Below are 10,928 nucleotides of genomic sequence, written 5' to 3' on the forward strand. Positions count from 1 at the left end.
ATTTGCCTATGGGTGTACGCTTCTGACGCGAGCGAATGTTTCAATAGTTATTCCTGTGAAATTTAGTCCATTTTTAAATTTACAGGGCCTTTAACACAGCTTTTGACAAAGGTTTCCGAATTTTTTTGAAATTTTCGAAGTTTGCAACGAACTTGGCGATTTCATGATGTTACTATAGAAGCCAATTGAATTTCGGACTTTGAAGGAGAGCTGTAAACTTCACGCCGAACTTAAGTTTGTTGGGAGAAGTTTGGAAGTTTGTTGCGACGGAAGTTCGCGCTCTTTAGTATACCGATGGTTTTGTCATAGCCAGAAATTCCGAACCAAAGTGGGTGGTGCTTATTTCTGTTACGCGCCAGCACACATGTTAGCCTGTCAATAAAGCTAGTATGTGATTGGCCCATCTCTTAAAGGGGAAAGCCGTTGTGAAACAAAAATGGCGTCGCGCGGTAGACCGATGAAAGGCTACTTCTCGGTGTTACATTCGATTTCATCCGCGGATGCCGACTGCGGCCAGCCAAAAAATATTGTGAGCAGAAGATCATCTTATTGGATAGTTGGAAGGCTCGTTGAAAGACGGGAAAGAAAAGGAACGGTAAGTGTTTGGTTGTAGTGCCTGTTTTCGAATGTGCTCGCTTGGTTGATATATTTTTTTACTTAATTCAGTGTTTACCTGAAATCAGCACGGGCTTTTTTTACCTTTCATTTAATTAGGTAGAATATTTGGTGCAATGGAAGGACTACTCGCCCTACGAAGCCTCCTGGGAGCCAGAGGAGGGTATCTTACCTCGATGTGTGGAGTTATTTAACAGGCCAAGCCCGGACGTGGCAATTGTTCAAGAAAATGTTTGTTCTTTAAGGGTGGCCGTCGAACGGCACTTGAAGTCGCGGTCACGTTTGCCTGTAAGGTTGTTTTTTTCGGGGGGATGTTTATCGTTTCTTGTTTACTGGTAAGGGAGTGACGAGGGAGGGATGGACATTTTTTGAGAAAGATGATTTTAATCCTGTTTATTTTCCTCTCGGGTGGGATTCCTGGGTGGACTCTCATGGCCAAGGAATGAAGGTTTTTCACCCTTTGAGGGTTAAAACGTTCATTTCTTGGTCTCCAAAGAAGTATGAAATGGGTACAGGTGGGATTCCTGCTTTGTTACCTAGAGCATATCAGGAGAATATTTCTTTTAATTTTACCAAAGTAGCTCTAAATGATTGAATCATGAAGGGCTACTTTAGCAAAATTGTTAATGGTCATAAAATTAACAATAAGCGGAGTGCAATTTGGTCTGTAATCATACACACGATTTAAAATTAATAAAAATATTCTCCTGATATGCTCCTTTCATATCAAATAAAAAAATAAGACTTTTGCATGCAGGGCTATTTAAGTCTGAGTCAGTGGAAAATGTGTTATACAAGGTTTGAGATGTATATGCCACGTTTAAATGGTAGGAACATTCAACTGCAAATGTGCATTCATCTTTATAAGTGTGTAAAACTTTGCCACAAGTGTTCATTCATTCATTCAGTGTGCATACATCTCTGTAAGTGAACATTCAACTCTGTAAATTGTAACATAGTCATTGTAATTAAATACATACCTGTAAACTTTGTAAGTGTGCATACATCTTTATAAGTGTACCTACATCTTTTTAAGTGTACATTCAACTCTGTAAATTTTAACTTTGTTGGCTTTGTACATCAATCTGTGTAAGTCCACAGTCAAATCTGTTTAAGACACATTGCTTTGTACATAAACATTTATGTTTGTATACATACCTTTCACCTACCACAGTATGAGTACTTTCAACATTGAATGCAAATGTAAAAATTGTATGCGCAAAATTAAAGTATTTTATTTCTTTCCCTTTTGTTTGGGTTTTCATTGCTTTTCTTTAGATATTTTAGCTCTATTAGATACTTCTTTAGTAGGGGAACTGCTGATTGAGTTATCTTCTTTAAGTAGCTGATTCCCCTTTTTGTTTTTATAAGTTCATCCCAGTATTCCTTGGCCCTTTTTGTGTATTTACAGTGCTGTCGCTCTCTGTGCTTCAAAGCTTCCAATCTGTATTCAGTGCGTATCACCTCAACTAGATCATCATTGTGATTGCTCTTCCTTTGTATGATGCATCGTGCATGGTCAATGTTTTTTTCAAGCACTGAAACAGTAAGTTGCAACAAAGAGTAACATGATGTCACACAAATATGTAATCACGCCTTAATTTCAAGGCTAGTTAAACAACTGCCTGGTGTAGTAAACAGTTTTTCAAGAATTTTTACCTTGACCACTGAACTGTTTTATATTGTTATTTTTTTGTACCATTTGGGTAACATGATATGCTCCCGCATGCATGTAACAGGTGCCTTGCTCTTTTCTGTAGCGTATTCCTTTCTCCCCAAGGTCAGTAAAACTAGTGATCCACTTTTTTGTCTCTGGATTTTAAAACACATGTACACATCATCAATTAGAAATACATAAAGTATCAAGTCGTAATGGGATTGTTTTGTACCTGTGCTTGAAATAGTACTGTAGAGAATGGCTCCCATAATGAAATGTAGTTGAAGTACAGATCTTCAAAAGTTCTAAAGACAGAACATCAAGACTAGAAATATTCAGAAAAGTGAAAACAGCAAATTGCCTAACTTTTCTTTAAATTAGGAGGTAAAAATTGATAAGGATGAATTGATTACTTGGACTGTGATGTTATCTTAATTGAATACTTTATGAATAGAGAAATTGCATAGACTTTTAAACTGTACCTACCTTCCATAATTGAACAACCATGTGGCATGTGTTTTTTTGCAAACAGTTGTAGCTAGCTAGCCTCTTGGGAAACTCTCTCAAGAGCTTCTTCCTATCATCTCCCATGAGGCTTGTCCAATCCAAGGTTCAACTACCATTGCTGTCAGCATTTCTCTTCTCCCAAATTAAAAAGTGACACCACAGTTGTTTATTGCTCCTGCTAGGTTTTGGATAACTCCTGATTTTTCTAAAGATCTTTTTGTGGTAAAGAGCACTCCTTGTCATCCCACTGCATTACATCTTTGAAGTTTTCTATCAGAATATCTGTGATTCTCAACATCTCCAACACCAAATTTATCCATTAAAAAGAGTATGCTCTCCACTGTGTTGTTGTCATCAGAGTGAAGTTTTACATACCTTGATTTTGGGGATGCCACACTACCATGTTTTTGCTGCGGATTAGGATGGCCCGGTTTGTAGATCCTCATTTAAAACTGTACTTCACCATTTAAAAATGTACTTGACATTTGAGGTATCTTAGTTCCTGAATGAGCCAATCAGATCTCAAATGCATTTTTAATGAGTTCTCTGGGAACTAAGTTCCTGTGTCAACCAATCAGATTTGGTTTGCAAAATGGACTTTGCTCTTTCGGAACTAAGTTCCTCAATAAACCAATGACATGGAAGAATACATGAAATGACATTTCTAAATTAAGGTTTGCCTGATTTATTTATGTCAACACTAAATGGAGCAGTCAACAATGTTACACTTTGGTAGGAGTCGAATACACGATGGTCTACACGGCAACGAAAAAGCATCTGATACTATACAATTCTGTAAAAAATGCCACAAGGGTTTTGCCGCGCTTTTTACCAGCGCTAATACATAATCTTATTAGAAGTTTTCTTGTGTAGTATCACTAAGTATTTTTACAAGTTGTACCGTAATTTGACGAGCCCGCAGGGCTTGTGAAAATACAAAAGAGGAGTAAAAATACTCAGCGATACTATGCAAAAAAACGGCTAATAAGTTATTTATTATCCAACACGCCAAACTGTTATCTATGTTGTTCAGTGCGGGTGAATTTCGCGGATATTTATTTACGGGGAATGCGTGACAGAAGTATGCGAAGCGGTACCAAACTGGCGCGTTGTTTTGTTGCTGTTTCTATTTTCTTCAATGAATTAAAGGAAGAAATTTCCTGGACGGCGAGCTGTTCTTCTTCGTTTGATTCATCTAGTAAACTTGGATCTATATTTGCCAGCCATTCTGACTCTTCGTCGTCGGATATTTGGTTCAAATTGTCTGCCGTTTTGTTTTTCTGCATTTAACTACAAATCCACCATTCTTCGCTTGCGCGATGCTAGAAAATCTGTTTAACCGATACTGTAGATTACAAATACCGGGTGACATTTGTACTCAACCAATCGTTTTCTAACATGTTCAACGCTGTAGTGTATGTATAAAGGGCAGAAATTTCTTCTCCTACGATTCAAATGCGTTGTTTATTTTGTTTCGGAAAAGTATTTTCCTACGCTTCAATGATCTCGTCTCGGATTGGTCAAAAACTGACAGGTGTATTCATGCGTGGAAATCAACTTACAGTTGCGAAATGAGATGAAATCGGCGTTGAGTTTTTTGTTTTCCTCTTCTCTCTCGGGAGTTAAAATAATCCATTTCCAAAGGAAAATTAGGCAGATCTTCATCGGCTTATTCGCTTGTTGTCATGTCTAGTCTAACTTTTTTACGGAAGTTTTAGCCGGTTTTTAATGAAAAATACTGAAGTCACTCGAGCGAAAAACAAAGTGTCGCGAGGCATTTGACATCACTAGCGTGAATCAGTGGGAAGCACGCTCGCGCAATGATCGAGTTTGATTGCACGACTCTTACAAGCTATGTTATGATAAGCAAACCAGTCTAAAAACTTATCGCAAGAGCAACATTCCCGGGGGAGACTGTTTTGACTTGTGTACATCACCATTTCAAAATGTACTTGACATTAAAGGTAACTTAGGGCCTGATTACATGAGCCGGGCTGGCCCGGTTAGCCGGGCTGATTTTTTTTGTTTTGGTGTTCGCCAAAGCGTGAAAACAAAAGAAATCAGCCCGGCTAACCGGGCCAGCCCGGCTCATGTAATCAGGCTCTTATAGGTTCTGATTACATGAGCCGAGCTGGCCCGGTTAGCCGGGCTGATTTCTTTTGTTTTCACGCTTTGGCGAACACCAAAACAAAAGAAATCAGCCCGGCTAACAGGGCCAGCCCGGCTCATGTAATCAGGCCCTTAGTTCCTGAATGAGCCAAGCAGTTCTCAAATACAATTTTCATGAGGTCTTTGGGAACTAAGTTCCTGTGTCAACCAATCATATTTGGTTTGTAATATCAACTTTGTTCTTTAGAAACCAAGTTCCTCAACAAACCACTAACATGGAAGAATATATGACATGTCATTTCTAAACTTTAAGGTTTGCCTGTTTTATTGATGTGAATACTAACTAGAACAAACAACAATTAACGATTGGTTCATACGTCAGCGTGCGTTCATCGAGATATGAAGCACGAGGGAAGTTTGGAGAGCACGAAAGGAGCCTAAGAGTTGCTCTCGGCTACGCCTCGAGCAACTCTAGCTTCTTGAGTACTCTCCAAACTTCCCAAGTGCTTCATATCTCGATGAACGCACAGCTGACGTATGAACCAATTGTTTAATAACATTTTCAACGCTGTAGTTTTTGTATAATGGGCAGAAGTTCCCTCTCCCACGCTTCAATGTGTAGTTTATTTTGTTTCGGAAAAGTATTTCGCTATACTTCAATGATCTTGTCTCACATTGGTCAAAAACTGACAGGTGAATTCATGTGTGGAAATGAAGTTAGAGTTGGGAAACAAGATGAAACCGTTGATTGTTTTGTTTTCCCTTTCTCTGGGTTCTTTCTCGAAAGTTAAATCCATTCCCTATGAAAAAGTAGGCAGATCTTTATCGGCTTGTTTGCTTTTTGCCATGTCTAGTTTAACTTTTTTACGGAAGTTTTCCCCGTTTTTTAATGAAAAAGTCTGCTCAAAAGTCACTCGCGCGAAAAAAATTTTTTTTCTCGAGGGACTTGTTTGCTGAGGTCATGAGAGTGCACAATAGGAATATGAAGCACACTCGCGCTTTTGATTAGACAAATCTACAAGCTATGTTATAAATTGAGTTTCTAACATATAGCAGAGCTGAGCAATCAAACTCAGTATCTGTAAGCGTGCTCCAGATCTCGATAGCGCACGCTGTTGGCGAACGCAAATGGCTTCGCCAGAAATTTTTTTTTGCGCGAGCGGCGAATTTGTGAACACGGAGAAAAATATTTTATTTCGCGACAATAAAGGATAAAAATAGAGCCTCAGCCCACCAATCCCAAAACGAAGACAATCTTCCGACCTTTCCCTTTGACTTGAGTTCTTAACTGAGGCAGAAAAAGAGAAAAACAACGGGAAACGGGACTCGGCATCAGCGCCGTCACGAGTCGCTTCACTGAACAAACACTTCTAAGATAGTGTTGTCCGTTATTCGCGTCGGAATTCGGATGCAAAATTACCCCGGCTATATTATAAACTGTGTAATTCGATTGTATGTTCTTTATCATTGCCGGTACAAAGTTTTGTACAACGAAAGAAGAGAATTGGCAAGTTAATTTTGACGTGAAAACCGCCGGATAGACATTACTCATATGATCGCTTTTTAACTATATCGGCGCTGATAAAAAGCGCGGCAAAACCACTCACGGTAATACGCCTCGAGCAACTCTTAGGCACCTTTCGTGCTCTCCAAACTTCCCGCGTGCTTCATATCTCGATGAACGCACGCTGACGTATGAACCAATCGTTAATTGTTGTCAGTTCTATTTCGTATTCACATGAATAAAACAGGCAAACCTTAAAGTTTAGAAATGACATGTCATATATTCTTCCATGTTAGTGGTTTGTTGAGGAACTTAGTTCCTAAAGAACAAAGTTGATATTACAAACCAAATATGATTGGTTGACACAGGAACTTAGTTCCCAAAGACCTCATGAAAAATGTATTTGAGATCTGCTTGGCTCATTCAAGAACTAAGTTACCTTTAATGTCAAGTACATTTTGAAATGGTGATGTACACAAGTCAAAACAGTCTCCCCCGGCAATGTTGCTCTTGCGATAAGTTTTTAGACTGGTTTGCTTATCATAACATAGCTTGTAAGAGTCGTGCAATCAAACTCGATCATTGCGCGAGCGTGCTTCCCACTGATTCACGCTAGTGATGTCAAATGCCTCGCGACACTTTGTTTTTCGCGCGAGTGACTTCAGCATTTTTCATTAAAACCGGCAAAAACTTCCGTAAAAAAGTTAGACTAAACATGGCAACAAGCGAATAAGCCGATGAAGATCTGCCTAATTTTCCTTTGGAAATGGATTATTTTAACTCCAGAGAGAGAAGAGGAAAAGCAAAATACTCCTCGCCGATTACATCTCATTTCGCAACTGTAAGTACATTTCCACGCTTGAATACACCTGTCAGTTTTTGACCAATCCGAGACAAGATCATTGAAGCGTAGCAAAATATTTTTCCGAAACAAAACAATCAACGCATTTGAATCGTAGGAGAGGAAATTACTGCCCTTTATACATACACTACAGCGTTGAAAATGTTAGAAAACGATTGGTTGAGTACAAATGTCACCCGGTATTTGTAATCTACAGTATCGGTTAAACAGATTTTCTCGCATCGCGGAAGCGAATGGTGGATTTGTAGTTAAATGCAGAAAAACAAAACGGCAGACAATTTGAATCAAACATCCGACGACGAAGAGTCAGAATGGCTGGCAAATATAGATCCAAGTTTACTAGATAAATCAAACGAAGAAGAACAGCTCGACGTTCTTCCTTTAGTTCATTGAAGAAAATAGAAACAGCAACAAAACAACGCGCCAGTTTGGTACCGCTTCGCATACTTCTGTCACGCATTCCCCGTAAATAAATATCCGCGAAATTCACCCGCACTGAACAACATAGATAACAGTTTGGCGTGTTGGATAATAAACAACTTATTAGCCGTTTTTTTGCATAGTATCGCTGAGTATTTTTACTCCTTTTTTGTATTTTCACACGCCCTGCGGGCTCGTCAAATTACGGTACAACTTGTAAAAATACTTAGTGATACTACACAAGAAAACTTCGAATAAGATTATGTATTAGCGCTGGTAAAAAGCGCGGCAAAACCCTTGTGGCATTTTTTACAGAACTGTATAGTATCAGATGCCTTTTCGTTGCCATGTAGACCATCGTGTATTCGACTCCTACCAAAGTGTAACATTGTTGTCTGCTCCATTTAGTGTTGACATAAATAAAAAAGGCAAACCTTAATTTAGAAATGTCATGTCATGTATTCTTCCATGTCATTGGTTTATTGAGGAATTTAGTTCCTAAAGAGCAAAGTCCATTTTGCAAACCAAATCTGATTGGTTGACACAGGAACTTAGTTCCCAGAGAACTCATTAAAAATGCATTTGAGATCTGATTGGCTCATTCAGGAACTAAGATACCTCAAATGTCAAGTACAGTCTTAAATGGTGATGTACAGTTTTAAATGGGGATGTGTTCTATAGAAAAGCTATCAGTGCTGTTAGGATCTTTAAATTTTAAAAGCTGCAAATCCAGGCCAAATGTTTCAACAAAATTAAGTGTCTTATGGGCTCAATTCTAGTTGTGAAGTTTTGAGTGTGTTGAAAGTAGAAGTTGGAGTTTTTTCACTTACATGGTTAATATGAGCTCGATTCTTTAGTTCTTTTAATTTTCTGTTCAGTTTTTTGCTTGTTTGGTTTTGAGGTCTGGAGTTTGAGCTCCTTTCTTTATCCCCAAGCTTTCATTCTGTAATAATTTGGATATATCAACAAAGTTGAAATGGTAAATTGGCCACTGCAACGATTACAAAAGCTGACATTTCATTCTGTAACCTGTCAATGTACTTAGCCAGTTGTTGATTCTCATTATTCAGTTCTCTTGTCCTTTCATTTTCTCTAGCATAATCTTTTTCAATCTCTGAAAGCATTTCTTCGACTAGTTTCTCCTTTTCTTCCTCAAGATTTTCATATTTTGCTCTCCAGTTACAGATTTCTTCTTCTGCTTTTTCAAGTTTTACTGAGTGGAATGCAGACCTGCTTCCCACTTCTCTACTGAGATCGCTTCACTTCTCAAAATAGCCAGCCTACACAATTTCTCCTCGTGTTCTTTTCTGTTTTTACAATTTCCTTTTGTGTTAAGGGTCTGATTTGTGATTGAAGCGGCCGAACAGCGATTTGAAACTCGGCGCTCAATTTGATCACTCTCACGACTGATTTTAAACGCTTGTCCAGGAATTATTTCATTAATTATGTCAATGTATGCAATGCCTGCCGTTTCTTTTTTCAATTTGTTCTACTGTATTAGTGCAGCATTCTCTATTGCCAGCCAGAACACAACTTTATTACCACCTACACGTTGTTTTGTGACATATTTTAACTGTGCTTTTGGTTGATTGCGAATAGATACGAGGGGATCACGGACGAGGTAGCGATCAGACATTTTTTCCTTATTGTTTTGATTTTTGTTTTTTTTTTTCGCGCGAAAACGAAAAAAAAATTGTGAAATTCCCTCCAAAAAAAGCTTGTGCTACCGAGCCTCTAGCCTCGTAATCACCCCCTGTAGTTACCAGCCTTTTATTTGTCATCGAGCTGTAAGTATCAAAATGGCGATCGTTCTTGCACAGCATTTAAGGGGAAGAAGAGAGGCAATCAAGACTTCTTTTTTCGCGCGATCGTAGTAAGATTACGGTTCGTGGATGCGTTCATATTTGCTGAAAGAGGACGAAAAAAGCCGCAATATTTTCAGGGCATACACAGTCTTAATTGCTATAAATGTTGAGTGACATCTTTGAACTTAAACATTTTGATTGGGATGGATTGATACCAGGAGAGGATTTCGGCTGAGTCAAACGTAGAAAGTGGCATTTATAAAGGTAGGCGCCATTTTGTATGTTGTAAAGGGCATTTCTTTGGAATGAAACGCTGCAAGTAATAACCGAGAAAACTGCAACGAGTGTTTGAGTTACGAAAACAAAGTAATTCTGCAATGAAAGTACTGATGAGTGTCATTGAAACTGGCGTTGGGATGGTGGGGTTATGTCCGTAATACGAATTTTAGAAACTGTTTTTATATGAATCTCCATACTGAACCTTCTATTCTTCGGCACGTTTAAAATACCGTTAAAATTCTAAGTCTTATGGTCTATTGCGCACGCGCGGTTCGGAATATCTGGCTATGTAATTTAAATTAAAAGAATCCATTCGTAGCCGAAGGAAAAGCAATCCCAAGTTTTGTCAGGGATAAAGTTAGTAATAAAGTTAGGGATAAAGTTAGTGTATGCCTGCCTGAAAATGTCCCATCACATCTATCGATAAGCCAGAGGTTGTAAGTGAGGCCAATCCAACATAAGGAAGTTGGTAAGTTTGTGGCGAGCTTTGGGAATTTCAAGCAATCTTTTGGAAACCATTTGCCTACACTTTGCTCATGATTAAAGAATCCCACCCACCCAGTATTGGTTACCAGTCATTTCGTACCCATTGTCGTTTCGTTCCCATGGTCGTTTTGTACATATGGTCATTTCGTACCCATGGTCGTTTCGTACCCAGTAATTTCAAAGCCAGCCAGGGCGATTCATATCCATTTAGTTGATTAGTTTTGTACCCATACTAGTAAAGTATGTTTTCCATGTTAAGTGTTTTACATATAGTAAGAATAGAAAAAAAAAATAAATAAAAGAAAATAAATAAATTTATCATTCTTAATAACAAAGGAAGAAAAAAAAAACTTAAACTGCCTGTTAATGTCAGGGAAGTCACAAGTATAAACATTAGACTTTTAACACTGTTAAAATATTACACTATCCAATGTTTTGGTGTTTATGTTATGAAGATCAAAAGTATTCCCCATCAGAATTTTGCCTGTATCTTAACTAGCTTTACTCTACTAAGTTGCTGTACAAAACAATTGACATCTGTTTAGGCGCTTGCGTGTGAGGTATTTGGCATGTTGGTATGAACCATTTCAAACTGGGTACGGATCTACTGAGTTTGGGTACGAAACGACTGTGGGTATGAATCGATTGGATATGAAAGACATATGTACTTGGCTAATCTACTTG

The 10,928-nt window shown here is 38.4% G+C and overlaps 1 pseudogene across 1 annotated transcript; it reads left to right on the forward strand.

Moving 5' to 3' along the window:
* Positions 1-303: 303 nt before the first annotated feature.
* LOC148726789 (uncharacterized) lies at positions 304-1,865 on the forward strand (annotated as a pseudogene). Its single transcript, XR_015989629.1, has 2 exons — positions 304-595; positions 715-1,865. The product of XR_015989629.1 is annotated as an uncharacterized LOC148726789 (transcript).
* Positions 1,866-10,928: the final 9,063 nt, after the last annotated feature.

The sequence above is a fragment of the Stylophora pistillata genome, chromosome 7, assembly GCF_964205215.1.
Source record: "Stylophora pistillata chromosome 7, jaStyPist1.2, whole genome shotgun sequence".
In the NCBI taxonomy this organism is placed as follows: domain Eukaryota; kingdom Metazoa; phylum Cnidaria; class Anthozoa; order Scleractinia; family Pocilloporidae; genus Stylophora; species Stylophora pistillata.